At 46.1% G+C, this 16,252-nt stretch overlaps 1 long non-coding RNA gene across 1 annotated transcript; it reads right to left on the bottom strand.

The window, feature by feature from the left end:
- Positions 1–2,353: 2,353 nt before the first annotated feature.
- LOC117036988 (uncharacterized) lies at positions 2,354–6,896 on the bottom strand. Its single transcript, XR_004425463.1, has 3 exons — positions 6,811–6,896; positions 4,475–4,508; positions 2,354–2,613 (listed from the first exon to the last, which is right to left on the bottom strand). It is a non-coding gene; the product is annotated as an uncharacterized LOC117036988 (long non-coding RNA).
- Positions 6,897–16,252: the final 9,356 nt, after the last annotated feature.

Below are 16,252 nucleotides of genomic sequence, written 5' to 3'. Positions count from 1 at the left end.
ATACCTGAAACCCCACTCCCCTACCTTGAAGAGAAATCATTTTAACAGTCAGCTCTGATCATGTCACTGTCCTGCTGACATCCTTCAGCAACACTCCCAGGCCCTCAGGACAAAGGCCACGTTCCTTGTCCTGTCATTCAAGGCCCTTGGTGAAACAGATGCTGCCCTTTGCCTGGCTCAAGTTCCACTACCCACCCCATCCAGTCACACTGTACAGACCAAACTATTTCTCTTCTTGGCCGAAACAATACTGCCTCTTTGCCTGGAATTCTTCCTGCCTCTCTTTTTGACCAGGAAAATCCCAGCTTCAGACTTAACTCAGGTACCTCTTCCTCCAGGAAGTCTCATTGTATCAGGCAAGTCCTCTGGGCTCCCACCTGCCAGAGCTGGATGGACCTGGCCCCAGAATCCTAGGGTTCATCCACAGCAGCACATTTCAAGATGTGGTCCAGCATCATCTGGAAACTATGAGAAATATAAATTCTTGGACCCCCACCTTCAGTCCTGCTGAATCAGAAACTCTGGGATTGGGACCCAGTGATTTGTGCTGTAAAAAGACCTCCAGGGAATTTTGATCCTCAAGTTTGAGAACTATCGGTCTAATGCAGTCCTCTGGAACCATGCGAGATTCCTGCGTTTCAAGTGCCTCAATATCAACTTCCACAGGGTCCCAACTCCAGCACCTGCTGCAGAAAGGAGAGGCCCCGGGCTGAGCGGTTGGCTCCCCTGGGTGCCTAAAGCTAAAGGAGGTGTTATAGATGAGAATTTTCCCCATCACATCCCCTTCCTGGAAACACTCAACCAATTTCAAATTGTAACTTTCTTTTATTGGCAAAGAAGAAATTTCAGCACCTGTTTCATTTATTTCTCATCAACCTCTTATCCATCCCAATCCAGCCAGGCCGGGCCCTGCTGGGCTTGAGAATCAAACTACCGGTCATCTACCGCTTCAGGAAAATGCTGTAAATTTCATGTGGCTCCTCGCAAACGTGCCAAATATTGTCTGGAAAAATACTTCTTTTCTCCTCTTCTCTTGCCCAGCACCCCACCAGTGTGGTTCAGAAAGCAGCGAAGGTCTCAGTAGTCCAGGTGTTTTCTGAACCAGGTTTCCTCTCATCAGAAGACTCATGTCCCTCAGCTCCCTTCCCCCCACTTCTAAAATCTGCTAACCTTTCATACTAGAAGTTCTCCTCGGTTTCTAACCCAACACTTTCTTGCTCCAAACCAGTCTATGACATAAAAAGAACAAGTAATTCAAACTCTGTTTTATAGCTCTGGGAACTAACAAAGGGGCAGGCACACCATAGGCACACAATAAGTGTTAGTTTAGAAAATGAGTAAACAGGAAGATTGATAATAACAAAATCTGACAATTGAAAATGAACATTTACTCTGAGGATTATGTTAAGCGTCTCAGATATATTCAAATTCTCAACAACCTAATGAGATAGATCCTAATTTATTCCCATTTTTCATATGGGGAAACTGGGGCTCAGAGAGATTAAACAATTTGCCTAAGGTCACACAGCAAATATGACAGAAGCAGCATTTGAACCTATGTGAATTAATTGTGTGATTGAGGACTCACCTCCTGGATAGCCCTTTGAGTGTTGCTTTCTGAGGGGGCAGCTGTTGCAGGAAGCATCTATCTAGCTCCTGGAGATTCATGATCAGTGGGGGCAAGGCGTGAGGCAGAGACAAATGAGCCGGTAATTGTCCTTTGATGAAAGGATCCTGCAGACTGCTGGGGAGGAGAAAGCCGTCAGGAGCTGAGCATGCTGGACGAGATGTCGGCGTCAAAGGCAGTAAGTGCCAACAGGTCTGAGTAAGAGGCCCTTTTTCCAGCACCAGTCTGAGGCTTCTATTAAAGTAAAACTTCAAAACCAATGACAAATCAGTGAAAGATAGCGCTCGCTTCCCCCTGCTGCTAAAACACACGGTTGTTGACTTAATAAGCCTCTTTTTTTCCCCCTAAGCCTATCATCATTTTTAATATCTTAAATGTACTCAAGTAATAGAGTATCATTAAAATTTTATGTAATATACAGATATGTAGAGCAAATATTAGAGCCTCCTTTTATGACTCCCAGCTCTCAGCATCCTTCTGAAGAGGGAGACACAGTTCACAGTCTGGAGGTGGTTGGCATTGCCTCCCCGGGCATTGCCAGGGAGGATGAGGAAGGGAGTAGCCGAGGTGATGAGACGAGTGTGTTACCACGTGGCCATCGCTTCATGATCGTCCTTGTGGGCTGCCCACATGGTGTGTCCGCTTCATACAGTACATCTCCAGATGGGTGCGTCCAAGGAGGAACCTGGACTCCCAGATCTCCACATCCCACACACTGAGGGGCGATGTTTCAAATATGGAAGTGGGGCAGTGTTTTCAAATGTAGATTTTTATTATTATTCAGGTATGGTGAGGCCAACAGATGGAGGCAGAGATAATTGCCATTGAAAAGATAGTTTGTTACACACGGTTCCCAAGACAGGACAAGCCACGCCATGCAGGGCCACAAGGGGAAGCACCAGGGAACAGGATCTGACCTCCGGCTTCTGTGCTGAGAAGGTATGCAGAGGGCAAAGATGCCAAGTGTGCTTGGCACATAGTGAAGCCTTAATGAGTATCAATTGAAAGGACACATGTTGAGTATTCACAAATAAATACAAATTCCAACAGTAGTTGTCTCTGCATTTGCACATTTGCATATATTCACATGCACACACATTCTCACACATTTTTTTCGTATTGTTATACGTAAATGCATTGTCACTCTACTCTGCTCATTGTCCTAAGACTTTTTTAATACCACAACATGACATGGCACTGTCCTCATATTGGCCATGAGAGTTCTCCCCTGTTCCTTTTAAAGGAGTGTTATATGGATGCATCATAATTCATTTTGCACTCCCCTGTTAATGGATATTTAGGTTATTTTCAGTGCTTCCCAATTACGAACAATACTGTAATGAGTAGTCTTGCTCCTGTCTTTGTGCAGATGTGAGAGTTTTTGTGGGATAGAACACCTAGAAATGAAATTACTAGGACAAAGGGCATGGGCAGTTAACATTTTTGTAAATACTGCCAATTACTCTACAAAAGGCTGTACCCAATTGATACTCCCCCCTATAGTACATGAGATTTGAGAGCACTCATTTCCCTACATAATTTCTAACACTGGATATTATTAGTCTATAATATTTTTTAAATTAGCCTATTCCTAAAATACACTCTACTTGATTCCAAAAGCGATTTGAGGCAGTTTTTACTCCAAAGCCCATGAAGGAAGCATTCTAAAATCGTGGTTAAATTGTGGGGACTCTAGAGTCAGACTACTTAGGTTCAAATCCCAGCAGCAATACTTAAAGGCTGTGTGACCATGGCAAGTTTCTTAATCTCTCTGTGCATTGGTATCTTTGTAGTAGAATGAGAATAATAAGGTGGTGGTGTATGGGAGCGATAAAAGTGTGCCTCTGAGGTTTCCAAGGATGGGTAGTGTCATTGACTCGCTAAGCTGCTGTGGTCTGAAGGAAGCAACATTAGCATGGAGACTAGGTACCCACAGGTACCCACAGACTAGGTACCCACAGGCTGCTCCCAGCCAGCAACTAAGGGACTGAGAGCAACAGGCCCTTTCCTGTAAGACAGAACTCTCCTTGGGCCTCATCTTATATCTTTCATTTCCTTCTTTGACTTTCTTGCCTCTCTTTTATAAGGATCCTTACAATTACATTTAGGGTCCACCTGGATAATCATCTATCTCAAGATCCTCAACTTAATCACAGCTGCAAAGTCCCTTTTGCCATATCAGGTAACAGTAACAGGTCCTGGGGATTGAGTCATGGGCATTTTGGGAGCCATTATCAGCCTGCCACACTACCCACCTTCCCTCTTTGCTTCGCCCAGGGCTCAGACCAGCACGACACTCTGGTGACTCTCTCAGTTGCCTCCAGACAAAGTACAGGATACCAGTTAAATGTGAATGTCGGGTAAACAACAAATAATTTTTTAACATAAGTATGCATGGGACATATTACATAGGACATACTTATACTAAAAAAGTATTCATTGTTTATATAACATTCAAATTTAACTAGGTGTCCTGTATTTTTGTTTGCTAAATCTGGTGACTTTACTCTAGCTCCTTCTCCATTTTCCTTCACAGGTATTTTTCCCAATAAATCTCTGTCATGTCTAATCCCATACTGGTGTCTACTTCTCAGAGGACCCCAACTAACACATGGTGAGAACGAAATGAGAAAACACACAGAAAGATCACAGAACAGTGCCTGGTCCCCAGGAAGCAAACATTTGCTCTTAGCAGGTAGGCACGGCCAAATATTACCAGCTGAAGTGTGAGCCGAGGTCTGTCTAACTCCCCAGCCTGTGCGTCATAACCCCCTCCCCCCACCCTTACACTTAGTAGGTGCTCAAAACACATTTCACGAGAGATATGTGTATTGTTTGCATGCTTACCGACTTTCTGGAAGACACCAAGGATGGATGGTTGCTGTGGAAAAGAATGAAACTGGGATGAACTTTTCGCTAAATGGACTTGCATACCTTTTGAATTTGTACCAGATAAATGTTATTACCTGTAATAAAACTATAACATTTTAAAACACTTTTTAAATTGAACTAAATTCATTGCAGTTTTTATATTTTGGAGGCCCAAACTCTGCAGGAGGCCTGAGTTGGAGCCCACTGTGCTGCCTGAGGTCCCACGTTACCTGAGAGGAACTGGCTTGGAGGCAGCAAGGGTCCCCACTATCTCCTATGTTCCTGAAGGCACTTTTGCAAGGCCAAGTTCCTACATAAATGCAAAACCATGACCTTTGATGCTGAATGACTGAGGATCTCCCCAATCATTCTACTGAAGTGCTCTTGACCCACCTAGGTTCTTCTTTGGGAGGCCAGGAGATTGGCGTGGAGGCAGGGGAGTACCTCCCACCTTCCCTCACATTTCCCCCACTAGCACAGGAGGAGGAGGAGGCAGGGCTTGTATCAGGGAGTTGGAATCACAGAATCTCAGCATTTAAACACCCTTAAAGGTCAGGGTTGGGGAAAATTCTCCCCAACTTCCCTGACACGTTTCCTCAGTCTATGCTTGCATGCCTCCAGGGATGGATACCTCATTCCTTCAGGAACAGCCTTATACCAACCAGCACAGCTCTGCCAAGAAGAAAGCGTTTACTCTCTCTGAGCTAAGACCTGGTGCCCTGGGACGGCTCTGTGATGTCCTTGGGAGTCCTTGCTCTGTCCTCTGGGCCCCCAGACCATGTGAGCTTGCTGCAGAGTTGCCCCCAGGGTGCCTCCTCCGACTCCTCAGTGTTGGTGACTTCCTGGCCTCCTATTTGCCCTGGGCATGCTTAGCCTGGCTCTCTTGCAGGCCCCAGCACCAAAGGATGGGGTGGACAGCCAACATGTCTTCAGAAAGCACCTGCTAGGCCAGACCTCAGAGGAAAAGTTGTTTTCTGGGCCTGTGCTGGCTGAGGCCTGAGGAAGCCTGAGCATCTCACACTGAGGCCAGTGGGTCTTCAGTGACCCAAGCACTGGGTGCCCCCACCCCAGGTCTGCACCTCTCCTGCTTGGACAGGGTTGGATACTCTCAGCCACAGTTAGAGTGCTGGCACTGGCATCTTTATCTGGGACACTTCCTTCTGTTAACCTATTCTTTCTTTTAAAAAATGATTTATTTTTGAAAGTGAGAAAAAGATCTGTGAGATGTAGAAGTAGCTGCGTTTACTAGTTCCTTGTGTATTCCCCTGGAGATAGTCAAAGCATGTTCAGCATACACATGCTGTCCTTGGCTTGGGAGACCTTCCTTTGCTGCTGTTTGTGTGCAACCCCAGAAGGCAATCTCTATTCCCTGATCCCACCCGTGGGTGGCCCCTCTCTGCTCCCTCCCACGTGTGATGAATGTACCCCTGGCTCTGCACAGAATGATTCTGATGGTACCTGAGTCTCAGTTTTAACAATTTAGCATTTATTTAAATGCATATTAAAGAAAACAAATACATCCAAACTATAATTTCATATGTGCCTAGAATAGGGTTAATATTTAAAAGTGAGTTGTGTTCAAGGTAAATAATAGGCAGTTTGTAGCTAGGGCGAAATTGTACAGGAGGTACAGGGACAACTCAGAAGCTTGGAAATGCTGCTGCAGCCTGTAAGAGGTGAATCGAGAAGGGGAGACTGGTGCTTGGCGCCTAGAATGAGCCCACCAGTGGCTGGTAGAGGAAGGCAGAGGCTTTGGGGCTGTGATTCTCAATATTGGCTGAACATCAGGATCACACGGGCAGCGTTAAAAATCCTGTCTAGGCTGCGTTCCACATCAATCTAAGGGTATGCGACCAGCGTAAGTCCCACCAGGGACAGGTAAGTGCTCCCAGAGCTCCCCTGAGCCTCTCCCAAGACAAATGTTGGGCGCCCCCTGCTGGCAGGAGGAGCCGCATGCTCCCACTCTGGTGGGATTTGCTGTGGGACTCACGGTCTCAGCTAAACGAGGGAAGAGGTTGGCCAGTTTATATAAGTTCTGTTCCACTCAGGCTTCATATGAATTGTTAGCAAGAGGAAGCTGTTCAAAGCAGGCGGCTGAGGGGCACGTGGGAGGCCACTAGTTCTGGCGCAGCGGCTCAGGACGCAGGCAGAAGACGATGCTCCAAATTCTCCAGAAGTGCCATCCAGGCCAAACCAAATTAGGAGCGGAAGGCAGCGGCCAAACAACAGGGGGGCGTGGAGGAGACTCTAATTAAAATGCTTAATGCACTTGGTGATATTTCTATTTTTCTCCCAGCTAATGTTTTACTCACCCCCATGTGTTGGTCTTCTGCTCATGAAGTTAATGGTCATTCGTAATTCATCAATGTTTTCATTCAGCAAATAATCCTGGGCCAGGTCCTATGTAGAGCACTGGGGGATAATACGAAAAATAATAACAGCTTACATTTAATGAGCGCTGACCCTGTGTCAGGTCCTGTTCTATGCGCTTGGCATATATTAACTTATTTAATCATCACACTGTCCTTTGAGAAGTGTCCTTATTCATTACCCCCACTTGACAGGTGAGGAAACTGATGCACAGAGAGATTAAATAACTTGCTCAAGTGCTCAAGTAAGGATATGGCTGGTACATGACTAAGACAGCACTCCTTCCTTCGAGAAGCTCATAGTCTAGTGGGACGGCAGAGCTGGGAAACATATGTATACATATACATATAATTGGGGACTCAAAAGAGATGAAGTGTCCCTTCTGTCCGGGAGGGGTAAGGGAGGACATATAGTGCACTTGGGGTCCTGAATTCAGGGTTCACAGTTCCAAGAAATAACCAGTGTGTTTTCCCAGCACGGAAAGGAGTCCTGCGTGTTCTCTGTGTTTGCCCCGCCACGAGGAGGTAGAGGGAGGCAGGCAGAGGACTAAAGGCACCTGTGTTTGGCCCCTGCCCTGGTCCTCACATCAGCTTGTTCAAGAGGAACAGCGGGTTTTCCAGGTGACCTGTGCGCAGCCTGGGACCTGTCCCAGCACACTTCCTTAGTGGGGAAAAGAGAATGTGAGAAAGCCTTTCATTCGAAGGACTGAGGCTTCCTGTGCTGGCTCCACAAGTCACTTACCCTCTCAGAGCCTCAGCTCCCCGATGTGCAAATCGGTGACTGACACCCATCTTGCAGGGTCATCATCTTATTCAGGATGTAGCAGGATATTTAGTGGTAGATTGACGACAAAAATGGCCATAGTCTCTATCTGCTATAAGCTGAATGTTGTTCTCCCTAAATTCACATTTTGAAGTTCTAACCCCTGGGACCTCAGAATATGACTGTATTTGGACATAGAGTCTTTAAAGAGGTAAGTAAATTAAAATGAGATCATTAGGGTGGGCCCTAACCCAATATGATATCTTTCTGAGAAGAGAAAATTTGGACATAGATATGCACAGAGGGAAGACCATGTGAAGACACAGGGAGAAGACAGCCACCTGCGAGCCAAGGAGAGCGGCCTCAGAAGAAACCAACCCTGCAGACACCTTGATCTTGGATTTTCAGCCTCCAGAACTGTGAGGAAATAAATGTCTACTGTTTAAGTTAATCAGTCTGTGGTACTTTGTTATGGAAGCCTGAAAGCTGATACCGCCCCCTTTGTGGTTTCTCCCAGAAAGAGGTGGTGGTTCTAGTTCTCCATCCTTGGATCTATGCTGGTCTTGTGACTTGCTTTGGCTGAAAGGAGGCTAGAAGGCAGCAGAGATGACAGTGTGCCATAATATAGCACATGATGGCTAGGCAGGTGTTCCTGGTCCATGGGTGGTGGAGGAGCTGGAGACCTCTCTGTGCAGTCATCCATTCCCTTGGCGATTGCAGAACAATAAAGCCACTGTCATCTTCAGCGCGTGGCCTCCAAGGTTGTTCAGGAGTTGATGTCCAGCCAGGAAATGGAGAATGGAGAGAGTCCATTTCCTTTCAACCACTGGACATCACTGGACATCACTTTCTCACACCTTCATTGGCAAGAAGCAGTCACACAGCCTCTCCCAGATGCAAGGAGGGCTGGGAAATGTTGTCCTTAGGTGTCAAAAGATCATGAATGCTTCTGCTTGCTCTCTTTTTGTGAACAAACCTGGGTTGGGTTGCTGGAAGATGAGAGACCACATGGAGGAGAGCTCATTTTTCCCAGTCAAAACCATTCTAGACCAGTCAACTCCCAAACATGTGAGAGAGTGAGACAGAAAGATGAGAGAGAGAGAGAGAGAGAGAGAGAGAGAGAAAGAAAGAGAGAGAGAGAGAAGCAGAGAAGCAGAGAAGCTGAGGCCATGAGATTTCCACCATCTTTTCCAATTCAGGGGAGCACCTCCGCGGGCTGAGGTACACACGGTGAATACCTGGGGTGGAAGTATCCGCCCCTTCTCACACCAGCCTGCTAAAGTTGGTGACTAGACAGCCTGGCAGAGGCTCAGCCTGAGGTTTTTTTGCATGGAGTGTAGACCTCATTTGAGAAACGATCTGAGGCAGAGACGGCCAGCTGTCCACCGGAGACATGTGCTTCTCTTGTGTGGTGTGGAGATGTTGTGGGCTATAGCTGCCCGGTCAGGGACAACATTTCCCAGCCCTCCTTGCATCTGGGAGAGGCTGTGTGACTGGTTCTTGCCAATGAAGGTGTGAGAAAGTGATGTCCAGGCTCAGGTGGTTGAAAGGAAATGGACTTTCTCCATTCTCTCTTCTTCCATTTCCTGGCTGGACATCAACTCCTGAACGACCTTGGAGGCCATGCGCTGAAGATGACAGTGGCTTTATTGTTCTGCAATCCCCAAGGGAACGGATGACTGCACAGAGAGGTCTCCAGCTCCTCCTCCCCCCATGGACCAGGAACACCTGCCTAGCCATTGCATGTTATGTTATGGCACCAAAATCTTGGGGTTGGTTTGTTACAGCAGGTAGCATTATCTTATTTAATATCATATCCGTGGCTTAATAAGAATGACAACAACAGCTGACCTTTACTGATTGCCTACTGTACATCAGAAACCATGTGACTTGTGTTAGATGCACAATCTCAAACTCCACTACAAGTCTGCGAGGTATGGACTATTATCATCCCCATTCTGTATGGAGGCTGAGAGAGCTTGCCCAAGATCACACACTCCTTCAGTGAGTCCTTCAGAAACATTTATCGAGGGCCTATTATGTATCAGCACCATTGGAGGCTGAGGATACAGCAGCAAACGCAAAAAGTTTCCACCTCCGTGCAGCTGGCATCCCAGTGGAAGGGAGGCAATTCATAAACGTGCACATATGCATAAGTGATGAGGAAAATGAATGCAGGGTACAGACACAGAGAGTAAAGGGGTGGAGTGCCGGTGAACAGCCAGGAACAAGGTGAGGCAAAGGGGCTCTGAGAGCACAAAAAGGAGGCTGGTGCTTGCAGAGGCCTAAGGGTGAGCACCTCTTTAAATTTTGCACCCCAGTTGCCTCGCTTACCTCTCCTGGTCCCAGCTCTGGCCTGGGATGTGCTATTTTGATAGCGTGGTCAGGATGAGGTGATGTTTGCGCATCACCTGAGGAGGTGAGGGAGATTCCATTTAGGAATCTGGGAGAAGAGTGTTCTAGGCACAGGACCAGCAGATGCTGGAGGTGGACCATGCTCTGCCTGTGACAGCAGGAGCAGGAAGCCATTGTGCCTGCATACCAGGGCCCCGGGGGAAGGTTGTGAGAGATAAGTCTGAGGGGTACCGGGGCCAGGTCAGGCAGACCCCTGTGGGCTAATATGAGGACTTTGGTGGCAGCCACAGGAGGGTGCTGAGCAGAGGACGGACGTGGCCTGACTTTGGTCCAGTAGGACTCCTCTATCTGCATGGGAGGCAGAGGCTGTAAGGGTGGGGTGGGGGCAAGAGAAGAGGCAGCGAGAGCAGGGAGGAGGCTACTGCAGTCATCCATGCAGAGATGGTTGGGTAACAGCGAGGTGAGGAGCAGTGGGCATATTTTAGATCCATTTCAAAGCAAAAGCCGACAAGACTTGTTGATGGATTAGAAGTAAGGTGTGAGAGGAAGAGAGGGGTCAAAGACGACCTCAAGGTTTCTGATTGGTGCAGCTAGCTGAATGGAGGAGCCCTTTACTCCAATGGAAGGGCTGTGAAAAAAGCAGGTTTGGGAGTCGAGTCCCCCAGAGAAAAGAACCCATGAGCTCTGCTGAAGGCACAAGGCCAGGTGGGAACATGGCCATGTGCCATGCCATCTGAGCTCCAGACCGTCATTGGCCTCTCAGTTGAGTGTCTGCAAGAGAAGGGGGGCTCAACTCATCAGTGCAGGGGCTTCGTAGGGGGAACTGACTCTCAATCCAGGCAGCTGGGGTGCTCACCCTCCTCTGCTAGACAGCAGGAGGGAGTTTCAGAAGGCATCAAACAAGAACCAGGAAAACCAAGTTGGCTTTGAAAACCTGGGATCTTACATGACCATATGGCGCCCCCTGGTGGCTGGCTAGGCTCACCCTGTGTGTCTACTCCACAGAGTAAACAGTCCATTGTGACAATGAGATCTCCTTCCAAGGCCAGCTCCACTCCCCAGAGGCAACGACTGTTAGAGTCTGTGTTTCCTTCCAGACATTCAACAAACATCCTTTCAACTGATTCTTACTAAGGGGTTACTACGTATGCCAAGCACACAGTATTTTTGCCTTCCGTATCTCTTCTCAACACAGAAGCCAGAGGTCAGATCCGGTTCCTTCCCTACTCCCAACTCTCCCTTGAGGACCCCGCCAACTCAGAGTAAAGGCCAAAGTCCCTACAATAGCCATGACCTGCCCTCTCCCCTTGAGCTCTCAGACCTTCCTATAACTCCCTCCCTTGCTCCCTCTGTTCCAGCCACATTACCTTTTTTTATTGTAGTAAAATAGACACAATAAAATATTTATCATTTTAACCATTCACAAGTGTACAGTTCAGTGGCATTAAATACATTCACAATGTAATGTAACCAGCACCACTATCTATACCCAAAACTTTTCCCTCGGCCCCCCACAAATCTCTGCATCTATTCAACACCAACTCCCACTCCTCCCCTCCCCCCAGACCCTGGTAATCTCTACTCAACTTTCTGTCCCTATGAACTTGCCTCTTCTAGATACTTCATGTAAGTGGAATCATACAGTATTTGTCCTTCTGTGTCTGGCTTATTTTGCTAAGCAGAATGAAAAAGGTCCAACCATACGGTAGCATATATCACGTCATTCCCTTTTATGGCCGAATAATATTTTATTGTACGAAGAGATCACATTTTGTTTATCCATTCATCCAGTAATGGGCACGTGGGTTGTTCCTACATTTTGCCTATTGTGAATAACGTCGCTATGAGCATGCGTGTTGACCTCATGACTTTTACTTTAACCTGCCAGGCATGCTCTGCCTTAGGGACTTTGCACTGGCTGTTCCCTCTGCATGGAAGTTCTTCCCCAAGAGATCCACATGGCTCATTCCTCACTGCCTTCAGGTCTTTGTTCAAATGGTGCCTTCTCAGTGACCCCCCTACTACATACTGCGACCTGGCACTTCCCATACCCTTTACTCGTTTTTTTCTTTTTTCGATGCACTTATGACTGTCTAATGTACTATAAAATATACTTCTTGGGTATAGTTATTGTTTAGTGGCTGTGTCTCTCCACTAGAATATCAGCTTCATGAGGTCAAGAACTGCTGCCTGGTTTAGCTCAGGCACCCACGTAGCAAGGTGCTCAATACATAGGTTGTTGAATGAAAAAAATCACAGGCCTAAGTCAATTTCTGAGTTAAACTGGAGTCACAAGACTAAGGTGTTAGATGCTCTACACATCAAACTCTTCAATATCTTATTAAATACTTAAAATACCACATGTACACAGATTATTTCAAATCTGTGTTTGAATTGGGGTTAACTTCTCAACTGACTGGGCGTACATATCTCCAGAGATTTAGCTCAGAGGAATGAGTTCTGAAGCTGCAGACAACCAGTGTGATTTTCTTCTCACAACCTGAGGACCATGCTGAGCCCTTTACTCTCGTCCGTCGCCCTGGGACCCTCTTGGAGGTATGCACAGCACAGTTGAGCGGGTGAGTGGGAGCAGAAATCCAGTTTGTGACCCACTCACTAGGCACAGGGCTTGAGTTCTGGCACAGGGCTCCATCCGTGGAAGCAAGAGGGGCCTCTTTCCCATTCACCAAAGGCCCCAATAGGCTGGCAGTGGCCCTGTTTTGTCAAAGGAGATGCCAGCCGATAACCTGAAAATTGGGTGGCCTTGCAGTTCACATGTTAATACCATATTTTCTACTTAACAAGTCTGTTGAGGCTGCTACTCCCCACCAACCTCCCCCACAAAATTCAATGAATGTGCGAGTAGTTATTATTTGATTCCATTCTGACTTCCCATCTGGCAGGGCCATGACTCTCAAAGATATTTCCATGATACCAGATAGGATCCTCGCATCTCCAATGACAGTGTCTGACTCAGCTTGACACAACTGCCAAAGCATTTAAATCACACCTCCCTTCCTTTTTCTTTAACAAACATTCACATAGTCCTTCCTATGTGCCAGGCCCTGTTCCAGCACTGTATTAACCGATTGAATGCTCCATCCTAGGAGGTAGATGGTATTATTCTCCCATTTTACAGATGAGGAAACTAAAGCTCAGAGAATTTCAGTGACTGAACTGGGACCTCACAGCTGTGGGGCTGGGATACAAACCCCAGTTGACTGGCTCTGGAATCTGTGCTTAGAACAGTTATGACTGGCTACCTCTTAACTTTTTCTTGTTCTCCTTTTCTCCCTCTTTCCCTACTTATTTCTTTCCCTCTCTTCCCTTTCCTTCTCTCTTTCTCTCTTTTCTTTTGTCCGTTCTCTGCTTCCTTCCTGACCCTGAGCAGCTGCCACCTGCTTCCCCTGGTCACCACCCAGCCTGGCACACCCTTTGTCAATTCTCCAAACCAGGCCCTGCCCTCCTGTGACCCTGTCAGTCCTTTGGTCATTACTCTGTTTTCCCTGTGCCAGCAGATGGGGTGTGCCAACCTCTGTCTCCTCAACCTACCTGCTCATGACCACAGCAGCAGTTGTCAGAGGCCTGGGCCAGCCTGGAGGGAAGCTGGATCTTTGGGGAGTTACATGCCGTACCGCACACCTTCCCCTAACATACGCTTACTGACATTATGATTTCCCTCTCCTGCACAGGTTTTTTAATGTCATGCCAAGACATCTTGTGCTGCTTGAGATGAACTTAAACAATAAGGGGTCAGAAAGAGAGAGAGAGAGACAGAAACAGAGACAGAACTCTAGGCCAGAAGGCAAAGGTGAAGGAGCCCTTGTCTGAGACTCGACCCTTAGACGGGGCTCGCCGTAGTGCTGGGAAGATGTAGTGCCTTCATAGTATCACTCTAGGTATGAATGAATTTTTCTGTTTCTCAAAGGACACATGTTCTTCCCCAGGACCATGCTTTTGCATATGCTGTTCCCCAGGCCTGGCAAGCGCTTCTTGATCATCTCTACTTGAGGGCTCTGCGCATGTGTTGCTGCCTCTGGGAAACTTTCCCTGAATTCCCACAGGGGGTTTCATCAGCCAGAACATCTGCACACATGTGCACACTTCTCTTTCTCTCTCTTTTCTTTTCTTCCTTTCTCCTTCTCGTTCTTCTTCTTCTTTTTTTTTTTTTTTAACTAATTGGATTATGTTCCCTGCCAGCTGAGGCCTCCTTGAAGACTGAGACTGTCTTGCATGATTCTCTTCACTTCCTCTATCTCTATGCCTGGGACATGGTTGGTCCCCGGAAAATGCTGAGAGATGAAGAAAAGCTCAGAGATCAGGCCTTCACAAAGGAAGGATAAGTGGGGGTTGTGAAAGTCTCAAGACAAGATGACTCTGGGTTCAGTACTTAACAGCTGTGTGATCTTGGGTAAATTACCTAATCTCTCTGTGCCTCAGATTCCTCACTTACAAAATGAGAATAATATTAGTTTGTACCACATAGGGTTATATGAGGATTAAATGAGTTAAAACATGTAAAGCACATAGAACAATGACTGGCACATGCAAATCACTCAGTGAATATTAGTTATTATTACTAATATTAAAATAGAATTAATAATAGAGCTGCCCAAAGGATTTAAATAATGAAAGTGCTTTTGATAAACTGTAAAGCATACAGGAAGATCTTTGCCACCATCATTCTTAAAAATATCAATAGAATAGCAGTGGCTGATCCAGCATGATTTCCGGAATTAATTCACAAGCTGCCGGCCACATTACTACTTTTTTGAGTAAATGAAATGGTGAATGCGACACTGGCTTTTGTAAATGATAGAATAACAGGCAAAATCATGATGGTTTAATAAAAGGTTCATCACCTGACTCCAAACATAGTCCTGCTGATAAGTGTGGCCAGTTCTGGGACTTATCCGGCTCCATACATTCAAGAAGGTGTTTTCACTCTTTTGGTTACTCGGAAACAAGGCAGGAGGTGGCGGTGGGTAGGTAGAGCTGGGACTGATGCTTTGCTTCTGACAGGTTGGCAAGTCTCTTGTCTGTGCCAATACACAAAGGGGAGTCACTGTCTACTCCTACCAACCCTATAAAGTTAAAAAAAATACATATTTTTTGGGCTATCAGATTGAAAAAAACAAAAGAGCTCGAAAGTCTTTAGAACCCATTTTATCTGTTTAGATGGGAAAACTGAGGCCAGGAGAGGGAAAGGGAACAGTTGAAAGTCACACAGTAAGGTCTCTGAACCCCCTACCTCACTGCCCTTCCACTGGCGCTTGCTTTCCAAAATCTCTATGCTCCCCACACTGGAAGCCCCACATCCTTAAATAGAAGGTGAGGCAAGCCCAGCACTAGTTGCAGAATCAGTGCTCCAATTTAGAGGTGGAGCCACTCCCCAGCCCCCACCCCCCAACCTCCCTCTGCCCTGGCAACCACCAATACTTTCTTTGTATCCATGAGCTGTTCTTTTTTCCCAAAGATTCCACATACTCATATAAGTGAGATCATACAGTGTTTGTCTCTCTGTCTACTTATTTCACTTAGCATGAATGCCTTCAATGTCCTTAGGTCCATCCATGTTGTTGCAAATGGCAAGCTTTCATTCTTTTTAATGGCAGAATCATATATATATATATATATATATATATATATATATATATATATCACATCTTTATCCGTTTATCAATCAATGGACACTCAGATTGTTTCCATGTCTTGGCCATTATAAATAATACTGCAATGAACATGGGGCGGGGGGTGGGGTGGGGCATACATCTTTTTGAGTTTAGTGTTTTCATTTTCATCGGCTAAATGCCCAGAAGTGGAATTGCTGGATCATTTGCTAGTTCTCGTTTTATTTTTTTGAGGAACCTCCATACTGGTTTTAGATAGTGGCTGCATCAATTTACATTTCCACCAACAGTGTACAAGAGTTCCCTTTTCTCCACATCCTCGCCAATACTTGTTATTTTTTGTCTTTTTGATAATAGCTATTCTAACAGGTGTGAGGTGGTACCTCATTGTGGGTTTTTTGGTTGTTGTTTGGTTTGGTTTTTGTCCACGTGGGAATTATACTGTATGCGGTGTTTTCTTCCAGTTTTACTGAAAAACAATTGACATACATCACTGTATAAGACATACAGCATGGTTTGATTTACATGTTGTGAAATGATTATCACAATAGATTCAGCTAACATCCATCTTTTCATATAGATGACAACCAAAAGAAAAGAAAAAAGGATAAAGCAAAAAAAAATTTTTTTTCTGTGA

This window comes from Rhinolophus ferrumequinum, chromosome 17, assembly GCF_004115265.2.
Source record: "Rhinolophus ferrumequinum isolate MPI-CBG mRhiFer1 chromosome 17, mRhiFer1_v1.p, whole genome shotgun sequence".
NCBI lineage: Eukaryota > Metazoa > Chordata > Mammalia > Chiroptera > Rhinolophidae > Rhinolophus > Rhinolophus ferrumequinum.
Note: the sequence above shows the minus strand (reverse complement) of the source record. Positions and strands in the feature narration are given on the sequence as shown.